This window comes from Ostrinia furnacalis, unplaced genomic scaffold (genome assembly GCF_004193835.3).
Source record: "Ostrinia furnacalis isolate ACB-3 unplaced genomic scaffold, ASM419383v2 OfSCF2663, whole genome shotgun sequence".
NCBI lineage: Eukaryota > Metazoa > Arthropoda > Insecta > Lepidoptera > Crambidae > Ostrinia > Ostrinia furnacalis.
In genome coordinates, this window is record NW_021132902.1 from 23,669 (window position 1) to 36,871 (window position 13,203).

The following is a 13,203-nucleotide window of genomic DNA, read 5'->3' on the forward strand; positions in this document are numbered from 1 at the left end:
ATAGCAAAATTTGTTCGTGTTCCGGTTCTCAAGTTATTCAGAATTTTGCTGGGGTAATGTTTTGTGATGTCCCAGATCTCGTAAATGGCTCAACGCAGAAGTTAAAAAAAAAACCAATGATAGACCTTGATATGTCCAAATTAGTTCAAGCATTAGTCATTGATTTGAATGATAAACACCAGTGTAATTAAATGATTTCGAAAATCAGATAAAACGGATTTGTGAGTAAACCAGTACTCTTACAATCGAATTAAAAGGTGTAGCATGTACCCTTGGTATACCTTTATAACCACAGTAAATATAAATGATGTGGCTTTGCGCAAAAGAGAGATTTCAAACAATTTAATTTATTTTAACAGTCTTACTTTCGTTGCCGAATACGCAATTCCCTTATAACAAGGGAACATGGCATACAATGGACAAATTAAAATGTTCCTTGAATAAGCTATCCTGTTAATTTCAGCTTTATATTACGGCTTATAAGAAAGTTATCGGACTGCAAAAAAATATCCGGAACTCTTCTATAAGCCGACCAAATTATAAAGGTCACAAAAAAGCGACCGTTCCATACATAAGGCTTGCCATCTTAAATCAACGGTATGATATCGAGCTTTCGTCAGTACAGTTGCGAACAAAGGTGTTGTGTTGAGTTGAGAGGTCAGATTATTGAAATAATAAAACGAACATTTTATTTTTTAAATACATTTTAAAAATAATTTACATTACACATAACAATGAGAGGATGACATTGCAAGGTGGTGCCAGTCCAGTCTTAAATCCGTTGATATATGCTGCATCTGCCATCTTTTTGACTAAAAGATTCTTCTATCTCGCAGCTTAGACTTTTACTACAGACCTTCGTTGACATCTGCTGCATCTGCCATCTTTTTGGCTAGAAGATTCTTCTATCTTGCAGCTTAGACCTTTAGCTACAGACCTTAGACAGTATTTTTGAAACATTCTTACGCATGGTGGAGGAAGGGACGCTCTAGACGCTCAAGTCTACAAGGATTCACATGAACTCCAGTTTTAAATCCGTTGACATCTGCTGCATCTGCCATCTTTTTGGTTAGAAGATTCTTCCATCTTGCAGCGTAGACCTTTAGCTACAGACCTTAGACAGTATTTTTGTGAAATTTTTTACGCATGGTGGAGGAAGGTGTTGAGAATCAACAAAGGAGTTTTTAATGTTTTTTTTTACTTTTTCTTACAAAACAAAATAAAATCACTTCTTCATTTTGACAGCTGAAAGAAAGTCGTTTCATTCATACATTTTATCCATATTTTAATACATTATTTAATAATTCATAATTCAATAGTTAATTTATGTCTTATGCTACAGAAGGGACGCTCTAGACACTCAAGTCTACAGGGAGTCACATGAACTCCAGTTTTAAATCCGTTGACATCTGCTGCATCTGCCATCTTTTTGGCTAGAAGATTCTTCCATCTTGCAGCGTAGACCTTTAGCTACAGACCTTAGACAGTATTTTTGTGAAAATTCTTACGCATGGTGGAGTAAGGGACGCTCTAGACACTCAAGTCTACAAGGAGTCACATGAACTCCAGTTTTAAATCCGTTGACATCTGCTGCATCTGCCATCTTTTTGGTTAGAAGATTCTTCCATCTTGCAGCGTAGACCTTTAGCTACAGACTTTAGACATTATTTTTGAAAAAAAAAACGCATGGTGGAAGGACGATGGAGACTGATTAGAAATTTAATATTTAAAAATCGTTTGCACGTATTACAATATTCCACATAACTGTACAAAACATTGACAGCTAAGCTACTAATTTGCGAAGTATACCTGTATGTATGGAGTGATCGCTTTTTTGTGACCTTTATAATTTGGTCGGCTTATAGAAGAATTCCTGATATTTTTTTGCAGTCCGATAACTTTCTTATAAGCCGTAATATAAAGCTGAAATTAACAGGATAGCTTATTCAAGGAACATTTTAATTTGTCCATTGTATGCCATGTTCCCTTGTTATAAGGGAATTGCGTATTCGGCCACGAAAGTAAGACTGTTAAAATAAATTAAATTTCTTGAAATCTCTCTTTTGCGCAAAGCCACATCATTTATATTTACTGTGGTTATAAAGGTATACCAAGGGTACATGCTACACCTTTTTATTCGATTGTAAGAGTACTGGTTTACTCACAAATCCGTTTTATCTGATTTTCGAAATCATTTAATTACACTGGTGTTTATCATTCAAATCAATGACTAATGCTTGAACTAATTTGGACATATCAAGGTCTATCATTGGTATTTTTTTTTAACTTCTGCGTTGAGCCATTTACGAGATCTGGGACATCACAAAACATTACCCCAGCAAAATTCTGAATAACTTGAAAACCGGAACACGAACAAATTTTGCTATTCGTGGACAAATTACTACGCAACAAAAGCTATCTATCCATGTATTTGGTTCCGGGATAGAACGACTTTCAAAAAAAAATTTTGCCAGGGTAATGTTTCAAACATTAAATCTGTTTTTTCCTAATAACTTTAAAACTATAATTTGAACGAATTTTGCTATTAGTGGACAAATTTCTGCTCACGATGGACTAATTATCTGCTATACTCTCGACTCTCTAAAGCACAACATTTATAAAAATTTTGCTGCGGTAATGCACTCAAAGAATTTGATTTGAAGTCGCGACAATGTCGGTTGGTTTTCCAATCCGTAAAAATATCATGTGGACGATGTGGTAGAGACGGAGTCTAGGACCGTTCTATTCTAGAAACTGCTAGGCAAGAGAATCCTTTATTATATTTTTCTAGCAACTGCTAGCAAATGTAGCTTACTACGATAGCTAGTGCACTGTGCCCCGTACATCGTCACAATACGCGTTGATTTAGCTAATTGCACGTATAGGCTTACAGCGTTGTTTTCTGAATAATTGATTGTGTTGGTGGCGTGGCGGCCACGAAATATGGTTATGCTAGCCCCAACATGTCTCATGTGTAAAGTCAGCCATGCACTATTAATATGTTGTGACTTGATACTGTCACTGACGAATTTTGACTAAACGCTATTGCTTAAGGTCTTGTTGAATGTTAAGAGTAGGCGCACACCGTTGATTTTTAGTTGGCCGATAGTTGTGCCCGATTTCAAATTGTATGAAGAATCGGCCAAATCGAATCGGCGTAGTGTGCGCACTCTCATACATGCCCATACTGATTAACAGCCCGATTAAACTATCGGCCGACGAAAAATCAACGGTGTGCGCCTACTCTAATGCCGCCATTTGGTAAACTAACTTATCTTTCTCTTTCGCACATTTAGCCTTCAACATGACTCTAAAGTTCAACCAAAAATGTGGGTTTTTTAATTTTTTTGTTTCACATTTGGGAACTAAACCCGGGTTCACCGACATTAAAAAATAAGCGAAGCCGCCGACAAACAGTAGTCATACTTAAAAACTCCACTTTATCAATGATTTTAATTTATAGAGACGCTTCGGTTACTTTGTAGGTTGTACAATATTGTCTTATGGAAATGGCAAGCTTTAATTTTCGCGCGTGTAATATAATCTCCTCGTAGGGGTTCAATATTTAATCATTCGAGCTTATTAATATGTCTTGGGTCGCTGTACAGATTTCATGGGAGATTTTATTCATAAGATTTGGAATCCATAATAATGCATACTATGCAGGTATTATAGGTGCGTCATCATTGGTGTATAATTGCATGGACAGAAGTAGTGAAAAAGTATGTTTAGAGGTCATATTCTAGGCGTCTGTGCCTTTAGCAATAACCGATGCTTTTGGTATGGAGTTTGACAGATTTTAGACGTTTCACAGTGTGTTATGGGACTGTATAATCGGACATTCTCATTGATTTGATGAAACGTATAGAGCTCAGTTATACAAACATGATAGTAAAACTCCTGTTTGAAAATTCCACGTAGTTTTCGCGGTATAAAAATTCAAAGTTACCTATTTTTTTACTTCAAAATTATGCAAAAATATTCTCACTCGTTAACTAATAACATTTAATTCAGAATTGTTATAATACTTCATAGAGCTCTTAAAACTACACGTAATAAGCGTATTAAGTGCTTCGTGAACGCATTCACTTAATTAGGAAAAATGATTTTAGTGATTTTTGTTTTTATTTTTTTTCTCAATTATACCTTAATATATGCAAACATTTTTAATTGCAAGATATAGTCTGATATTTAATCTAATTGTATTAATAAAATCAGCTTTAAACTCCGTGATATATTTGAGAAAAAACATAAAACGTCTTAATAAAATTTTTACGCGTCTAGGGTCGACAATTTTGGAAGGAATAATTCATGTCTAAAAAGTTTCAAATCCCGCCTGTTATGTGCATAGTGTTGAAGGTTCTAAAAAGTCACATTCACATTGTTTTTAACCGACTTCAAAAAAAGGAGGAGGTTCTCAAGTCGAGTCTTTTTTCTTTTTTAACACTCTTATATTAACTTAAGTTGTATGTAAGTAACTAACTAAAAAAGTATGTAAACAAATCTAGGAAGTCGAATTTAGCCTACCTTTAATAATTATCTCATCGATTTGAAACCTATGTAAATCGAATGTCAATACAATAATTTGGCACAATCGAGCTGATGATATTTAAACATCCAAAAGAAATATTGCTATTAAAAAGTGATGGGAAATTTACAATTCTATATTTCGCATATTTTCAATTTGATTTTCCTCAAACATATCACGGAATTTAAGGCTGATTTTTTTTATACAATCAGATTAAATATCAGACTATATCTTGCAATTAAAAATGTTTGCATATATTAAGGTATAATTGAGAAAAAAAATAAAAACAAAAATCACTAAAATCATTTTTCCTAATTAACTGAATGCGTTTACGAAGCACTTAATACGCTTATTACGTGTAGTTTTAAGAGCTCTATGAAGTATTATAACAATTCTGAATTAAATGTTATTAGTTAACGAGTGAGAATATTTTTGCATAATTTTGAAGTAAAAAAATAGGTAACTTTGAATTTTTATACCGCGAAAACTACTTGGAATTTTCAAACGGGAGTTTTACTATCATGTTTGTATAACTGAGCTCTATACGGTTCATCAAATAAATGAGAATGTCCGATTATACAGTCTCATAACATACTGTGCGTTTGTTTAAGCCAAAGTAAGATGGTGCACTCAGCCCTAAACTTGAGTAAAAGATGAGTACGCTCAAGCTGAAAATCTCAATGAGGGTTTTCGCGTATGAAAGATCCGCTAGATGGCGGGACGTTGATGTGGGGTCTGACTGCTGCGTGATTGGTGGATTTTGACATATCTGTCAATGTCATGTCAAAAATAACCAATCGTGCAGCACTTGGACCTTGCGTCTACGTATTGCCATCTGGCGGATTTTTCATACGTGAAAACCCTCATTCAGAAACCGGGCCTACTGCTGTGATCACTTTGATAAATAATTTCGTACTTAGTTCGTTCGCAGTACCTTTATTATCAAAATAATTCTTCATTCAGAAAAAAAGCATTCCAACACCCATATAGCTGCACGGTATTTTTAACTCGACAACATATTGCGCTATTTATTTGCTATATCGTTGGCGTACGAGCACTCATGTCAAAGTGCGTTATGTATGGGGTGTATGACAAACCCATTTTTTCCGTTTTTGTCTGCCTGTAAATGTACTTTTCCTGGGAATTCCTATTATTCTATTGTGGGAGGCGTACGTAATCTATTTTTCGTTAGACGAAACAAAAATAAGTGTCTTGTGCTTGTATTTTCGCAGCTTTATGTCGGGTCAAATACGAGTAGATTAGTTAAATGGTTTGAACTAATGCTTGTGATGAATTTAGGGTAGATTTTCTAGGGACTTTGTAATACTAATATTATAAAGTTTGGTAGAATGGATGGATGTTTGTTACTAATTCGTGCAAAAACTGCTGGACGGTCTTACAATGCAGCAATGTTAAAGCTAGCACGCTCACAGATGCTTTTTATTGAAATTATCTACTAAAATCGCGATCGGTATTGTAATGTACCTACTTACGAGTAACAACCTACTTCTATTGTTTACTAACATAAAGCTGCTCACCTATTCTTTAATTTGGACTGACCTGTCAGAGCGCCTAGAGATCAGAACACTTATTTAGTTTGTTAGTAGACTATGAAATTACCTATTCCTTAAAATGGGATATCTATAGCTTCAAAAATAACTTGAACGTATTTCTTAACTATATAGTTTCCCCCCATTTTGTTTCAACGTGACTAAGGGTAAAATTATTTCCATTCATAAATCATTTGTCACTTATTGTCGAACCTGGGAGCACATTATGTACTTAGGCCCGCGTTGAACTATGCCATCGGCATCAAATTTATAATAATGCCTGTCGTTACGACCTCATAAAAAATCTATGACGTCTGTCCGTCGAAGATAGCAGATACAGCCATTCATAAAGTCAGCGTATAAAATATCTATTTATTTTTCATTTCATCGCTTACAGGCTGTTTTATAATACTATCTTATGTGATGTACGCCCGTATTCACAAACGGAGTGAAGCAGCAAATTGAACGCACAGCGTTGAATATAGCTCTGTGATTGGTTCGTGTGTCACCCTGTGCGTCCACGCGCACTGTGAGACCTCATAGTAATGTTTGTGAATACGGGCGGTAGAGTACGTGCTAATTATTATAAATACAAGAGTAGGAACTCTGTCTGGTTCGTATCTTCTGGTTCGTTAGAGTTTGAGACCCAGAGAAAAACGTAGGACAATTTTTTATCTCGGCTTTCAGCGCGCTAGCGTTTTTCCGCGACAGACTGATATCGTCGTGGATGAAGCCGCGATCAAAAACTAGTACCTATTTCATAAAGTAGGTTAAAAAATATATTCGCGAGTCATAACATTACCTATACCTTGATTTTTTAGAATCCAGCAGAGATGTAAACAAACACTTTCATACACAATTACACCATAATCACTTACGTGTTCATAATATCATGCACAATATTTAACAAGCCCATGAAACCAACTTTATTTTCATGTTTATATAAGTTTGAAATCAATCTTTGAAACAAAAAATACGTGGACGATGAAAATTTGTGAGACTTGTCAAATTGACTTGACGTTTAAAATCATGTGTTATCTCCATATTGTCTATGACTTGTCTCTGACACATCAGTGTTGTAACCTGTGAGTCATAGACAATAATCTGTAAATTTAATCGATATTATTTTAAGTATTCACTTATTCCGATTACTGATTAATTTTAAATGAAAAATATACGATACTTTGTTTAGTTTTCCAGCGATAACTTCAACAATATTGGAGATAACGTAAAATTATTTTTCTACTTTTAGTGCATACTTTTTCGGAGTCAGTTTAATTTTTAGTCGGTTCTATTTAAACGAAATTATTTTACTTTTTTATGCAATTATGCTTATATAGGAAAATAAAAGAACATAAAAATCTTCTTTCAATTGATAGCATCTTAAATAACCTCCCTAGCCTAGCGGAATAGAGCAACAAAGAACTGAGCGAGCGAGATGTCACTAGTAGCAACACTGTCAAACAGAACTTTTTGCAACTATTTGAAGTTTAATTACTTTACGCATAATTGATTGTTATACTGTCCAGTGTGTTTTTTGATTACATCTGTGCATACAGTTTGTTTCCTGTTCTCGAAAATTTCATAATCAGTTCACATTCAATGTTGCGACTTTGTTGCATATTTTTATTATTTTGACGATCACCCGGCGATGATACGCAAGTACTACAATAATTTCACTTCGCGATTAACGAGAGGTTTTGTCGCATCACTAGTTCACAGACTAAAAATATTTTTATGTCAGTTGGCCATGTTTGATGACATTTCTGCTGATTTCTAAAAAATTAGACTGTACACTTACTGTGCCGGATTCCTAAAGTAAAGAGCGTAATCCTTTAATAAAATATCGGTTCCAAAGCATAACAGAAAAAATGCGAACATTCCTGCGGTATATCGAATAGGGAAACCCTCTTATAAAATCTTGATCCGTACAATTTGATGTCGAGCCTGTCGAAGCCGAATTATCCTTGTACAGTTGTCACTTCGCTGTAAATATGTGGGTAGACATTCAGTCGACGGAAAGACAGGTGTGTTTTCCGTGACATCTATAGTTTTTAGGAGATTAGCGTGAGTTTGACTTCATAACTCTCCCTACTAGTGTTCACAAGCTCAACAATAGGGAAGTGGGTTTTTAACTGTGCAACGCAACCTCTGTGGTTAATGCTCGCATTCGAGTTTGGCGGGCTTTATTTTGTAACTCACGGGCTCGCGCGCTCTGCCCGGCGCGCTCTCGCCAACGGTCGCCGGCGTCTTTTCTAAATTCGACCTTATTGCCAGTCCGCCCATGGCCGCGAAGCGCGCTATTTTACTCTCCCAATATTTTGGTGTTTAGATATTGTTTTGACTGATATTATCCAAGTTTTATGTGTATTTCGTTGTGCCAAATTGACAATATACTTGTTGATGATTGAATTGTGCCTTGAATATTATTTCACGACCCCGGGACCAACTTAACAAGTATTACAACTGCAATTTTACGTGAACGTGGGACTCTAGGTTGGGTGTAGGTAAATGCTTAGTACTTAAGTGCCTGTTCACTTTTGTCTGAAAAAGTCTAGGCCCAGGGCTTTTCGTGACTCAAGGTAAGTTAGCAGTTATTCATACCGGTGGATGAAAACTTTAAAATCAGAAGATCCCAATGATATTATAGAACTATAGATATGTTACGTTCATAGAAATTACGATTTTAATCCGTGCCGAGCTATTCCAAATTGCACACATTGACAAATGTAACTGATAAGTGAAACAAAAGATACGAAATAGCACGCAAATGAAAGAGATAGCTATAGTTTTAACGATTCTGCACTAACTAATCTATGTCCGCATCGCACGCATCCTTATCGCACTAACGTCAAAACAAGATCGCTTTCTCTTTCTTAACTTGAACATGGCGCATGGCGTCTTGATTGTTTGCATAATTAATTGAAAATATAAATACTAAATAATTTTGCATAATCACATGTGGTAAGAGATCCCTTGTATTTTGTTTACTTTAGAGTCATAAATTGTTTGCAGATATGGATCAAGGTGAGTTTTTCCAAGTACATTACGACCTTTTTAGGGTTCCGTACCTCAAAAGGAAAAAACGGAACCCTTATAGGATCACTTTGTTGTCCGTCCGTCCGTCTGTCAAGACCCTTTTTCTCAGGAACGCGTGGAGGTATGAAGCTGAAATTTATATCAATTACTCAGGTCTACTGTCCCTTGAAGCTGTGAAAAAATCAAACTTCTAAGCCAACGCAATCAAAAGATACAGCCGTTTATGCCGCAAATTTTCGACACTTGCAAGGGAATCAAAACCTACAGGTTGCTTCCCGTGAACTCAGAATCTTGAAATTTGGTACGAAGCAACGTCTTATAGCATAGATAAAGGAAAAATTACGAAAACCATAAATTTTTAGTTACATCACATAATATATATTTTTTAAATAATTTTAAACTTACTACCCATTTCCTCATAAACGCGTAGAGGTATTAAATTGAAAGTCATACCAAATACTTAGGTCTATAATACCTTTAAGTTGTAACAAAATCAAACTTCTATGTCAACGCAATCAAAAGAAACAGCAATTTAAGCTGCATATTTTGAAACTCGCAAGTACTCGCAAGGGAATCAAAACCTAAAGGGTACTTCCAGTCGACCTAGAATCTTGAAATTTGGCATGAAGCAACGTTTTATAGCACACATGAAGGAAAAATTCCGAAAATCTTAAATTTTTAGTTACATTACAAAATATATATTTTTTAATAAATATAAACTTATGAATTTCATTTTGCAATAAAAATACCATAGTTATGACTCGATTGTCGTAATGAACGAACTTTGTAAACCTTGCAGGTTTGTACGGAACCCTCGGTGAGCGAATCCGACTCGCACTTGGCCGGTTTTTTATTATTGTTTATTGTTTTGAAGTCCTTTTGCTTAACCTTTAACTGGTGACAAGCGGTCTCACAGGCCGGGCGGCGTCAGTGAAACATCCCCGTACTTCCTGTGTTTCACCGCTTCAGTAGCTTCAAGTTTAGTTGTGTCGACGCCGTAGATTAGGATATTTGCATCATTCAGCTCTAAATCGGCAAGTTACATCGATGTAAAGTTCAGCAGCGGTCTCTCAGACCGCATGTCACCAGTTACGTGACATTTTTTTATACAGTTTTTTCATATTTTTACAGTTTTTACTTGCAATTGATACATAAATAACTCCAAAAAAGAAGCGTATGATCATTAGTTGGGAATATAGTGCCATACTTTATGAAACGACTTGAAAATGCGCCAGTTGAAAAATATCTGAAAAAGGAAGACTCTTTGTTTGCGATTATCGATCTCATCTCTAGTTTTTTGCTTTTTATTGCTACATATAATTTAACAACAAGTTCTGCATTAAAAATGATATTTAGAGCTTATTATTTTATTAAAATTTAATTATTCTATATGCTAATAATCTAATTTTAAGGTTGTGGTAGGTATGCTACCTTACCTAGTTTTTACAGCCTTGATACGGAAGCGGCCTCTCAGACCATACGTCACCAGTTACGTTACACAAAAACCACGTCACCAGTTAAAGGTTAAAATACCGATTAATTGTTTTCATTATAGGTAGATTATAGAGATGTCTTTGACTTTGTCTAGGATTCTTTTCATTTCGCGAAAATACCTAGTTTTCCGTTTTCCTGCCTATCCTTAATCATCTACTGTCATTTTGTAAGTGAGTAAGCATAATTTTTAACTTAATATTTTATAACTCTTTCCTCCAACAGTGGACCAATATTGTGTTATTTAGGTAATTGTTTTATTTACGCTTTTCCTCTTATAATCTTTAGGGAGCCATTACTTTTTGTTCCCTAAACAATGAATGTCAAGTTGATTAAACTTCATATACAGGAGCCAAAAAACGGTATATAATAACTTTTTAGACAAGTTAGTTTATTAAGAACATTTTGGTGGATTTCCGTTATATATTTTTAGGTTAGTACCTAAATTAAGGGGGTCCTGCACGGAATCCTTAAAATTGTCATATTTTTAAATCACGAGTGCTCTGCGATTAGTGACTTAAATACATCAAAGGAACTTGTGTAGGGTAGCCCAATCCTTGATCTAGGTCGCCGCCTTTTCGAAATTTTGAATAAATACGTAAATAATTGATAAACAACATTTAAAATGCAGATATATGGAAAATTTATTTCTTCGAGAACTTTGTTAATTTAACGTATGAAGCAATAATTTTTATATGGAAATGTTTAAATTAATATTTTGAAGGTCGCCCCCTTTTTCGTTTTTGGTATTAATGCATTAATATTGAGAATTTTTGATTTCCCAAAAAAAACTTTGCCGTGAAGAAATCATCAGGAGTTTTGCTTTATCGTAGCTGTCAAGTGTCAAATGTGTGTTTGTCAATCCTTTACAGAGTAGTGTAGAGCGCAGAGCATGCAAATAGTATCTCTTTTGTTATGACTTCGATTGTTACGAAAAAATATTTTACTTATTTTATAGTTAATATGGCTAGAAAACCCTTGGAACCTTTCTATGCCGTTCGTTCGTTTCAGCCGAAAGACGTCCACTGCTGGACAAAGGCCTTACCCAAGGATTTCCACAAAGACAGGTACCGCGCCGCTCGCATCTAGGTACCACCCGCGACCTTCACCAGATTGTCGGTCCACTTAGTAAGGGCCTGCCCACGCTACGTCTTCCGGCTCGTGGTCGCCGCTCAAGAACATTCCTGCGCCAGCGGCCATCAGCTGTACGAGCTATGTGCCACGCCCGCTTTGGTTCTCCTACGGATCTCCTCATTTCTCCTCAAACGATCATAGCAAATGTTGTGATAGGGATAGAGACATGCGATTTTTGGTTTTACAAAGGTAATACGATAGAAAATAACATAAAGTAATAAAAACTATGCTCGCTTCTCCGTTTCAAACTATACCTACTACACCACTTACACTTGACAAGAGTGTGAAAAAGTTAGTTTGATACTTATTCAGTAAAATATGGAATTAGATTTAAGAGTATTTTTATTTCTTATTACTTATTTATGTACAATTTAATGCTGTTGAAACATTGTTAAACAAATAAAATAAAAATAAAATAAAATAAATATATTTTATCGAATCAATATAAAACTAGATTTTTAACACTCTTGCGGGTAAGTGGTTTTTCAAAATAAACTGATTAGGTAGGATTAAATGAATAAATCGATAACATTTTTATTTAGAGTAGTAGGTACGCAGTATTAGTGTAACTGCTCATATAGTTTGGAAGAGTTTAGTAAAAAAAAGTTATTTCCAAACTACAGGGTGTTAGGTAAATGGGTATATGAGCCGACACTAGCCCATGTTAACATGGTCATATAAATGGTATGGTGAAGTCAGAAAATTGATATCTTAATTTTAATTATTTTAATTTTCATACAAATCGGATTTTATAAAAAATATTTTGTATGAAAATTAAAATGATAATATCAAATTTCTGACTTCACCATACCATTTATATGCCCATGTTAACATGGTCTAGTGTCGGCTCATATACCTACCCATTTACCCAACACCCTGTATACTCGATTAGTTTCACACCCTTGCGTTCTGGCCATGGCCATTCTATACATGATAGAATGGAAAGACGCTACGTTAACAGCCTATTTGAATTGAACGTCTAGGAAAAATACTCTTTTACGAAACTTTTTTAACGCCTTTGTTCATCAGAAGAATCAATATTAGTTAGGATTTTTATTGTGTAAGAATTTTCGCAGCAATACCAACAAAAAATCAAATCCTTCCTTTTTCCTAATTAAAGTATTATAAACTCACGTTTTGTTTAGCAAAATTAGTGAAATGCGTGTTTTTACTCTGTATTGAGTCTCTTTTGTCTCTACTCTGTAAAGTAGTTCGTGTGCGATCGTGTTAGTTCGTTGCGCCACCGCTATCTCGGCTAGCAAATCGTAATTTTTCGTCGGCGCTGCACCCCCTTAAGACAGATTTGTTTACTATTCTCTTTGAGATGTTACTCAGTTTGATTTTTTATTTACTTATCGATTTGTCAGGGGATAGGGTTTGAAAAAATAAACAAATAATAACATTCAATGATGCAATATCTCTATGATCTGTATATTTTTAATTTGATTTGTATAATCAATG

The 13,203-nt window shown here is 35.0% G+C and overlaps 1 long non-coding RNA gene across 1 annotated transcript; it reads right to left on the reverse strand.

Moving 5' to 3' along the window:
* Positions 1 to 790: 790 nt before the first annotated feature.
* LOC114356124 (uncharacterized) lies at positions 791 to 2,266 on the reverse strand. Its single transcript, XR_003656167.1, has 2 exons — positions 1,479 to 2,266; positions 791 to 856 (listed from the first exon to the last, which is right to left on the reverse strand). It is a non-coding gene; the product is annotated as an uncharacterized LOC114356124 (long non-coding RNA).
* Between the last annotated feature and the right edge of the window lie 10,937 nt (positions 2,267 to 13,203).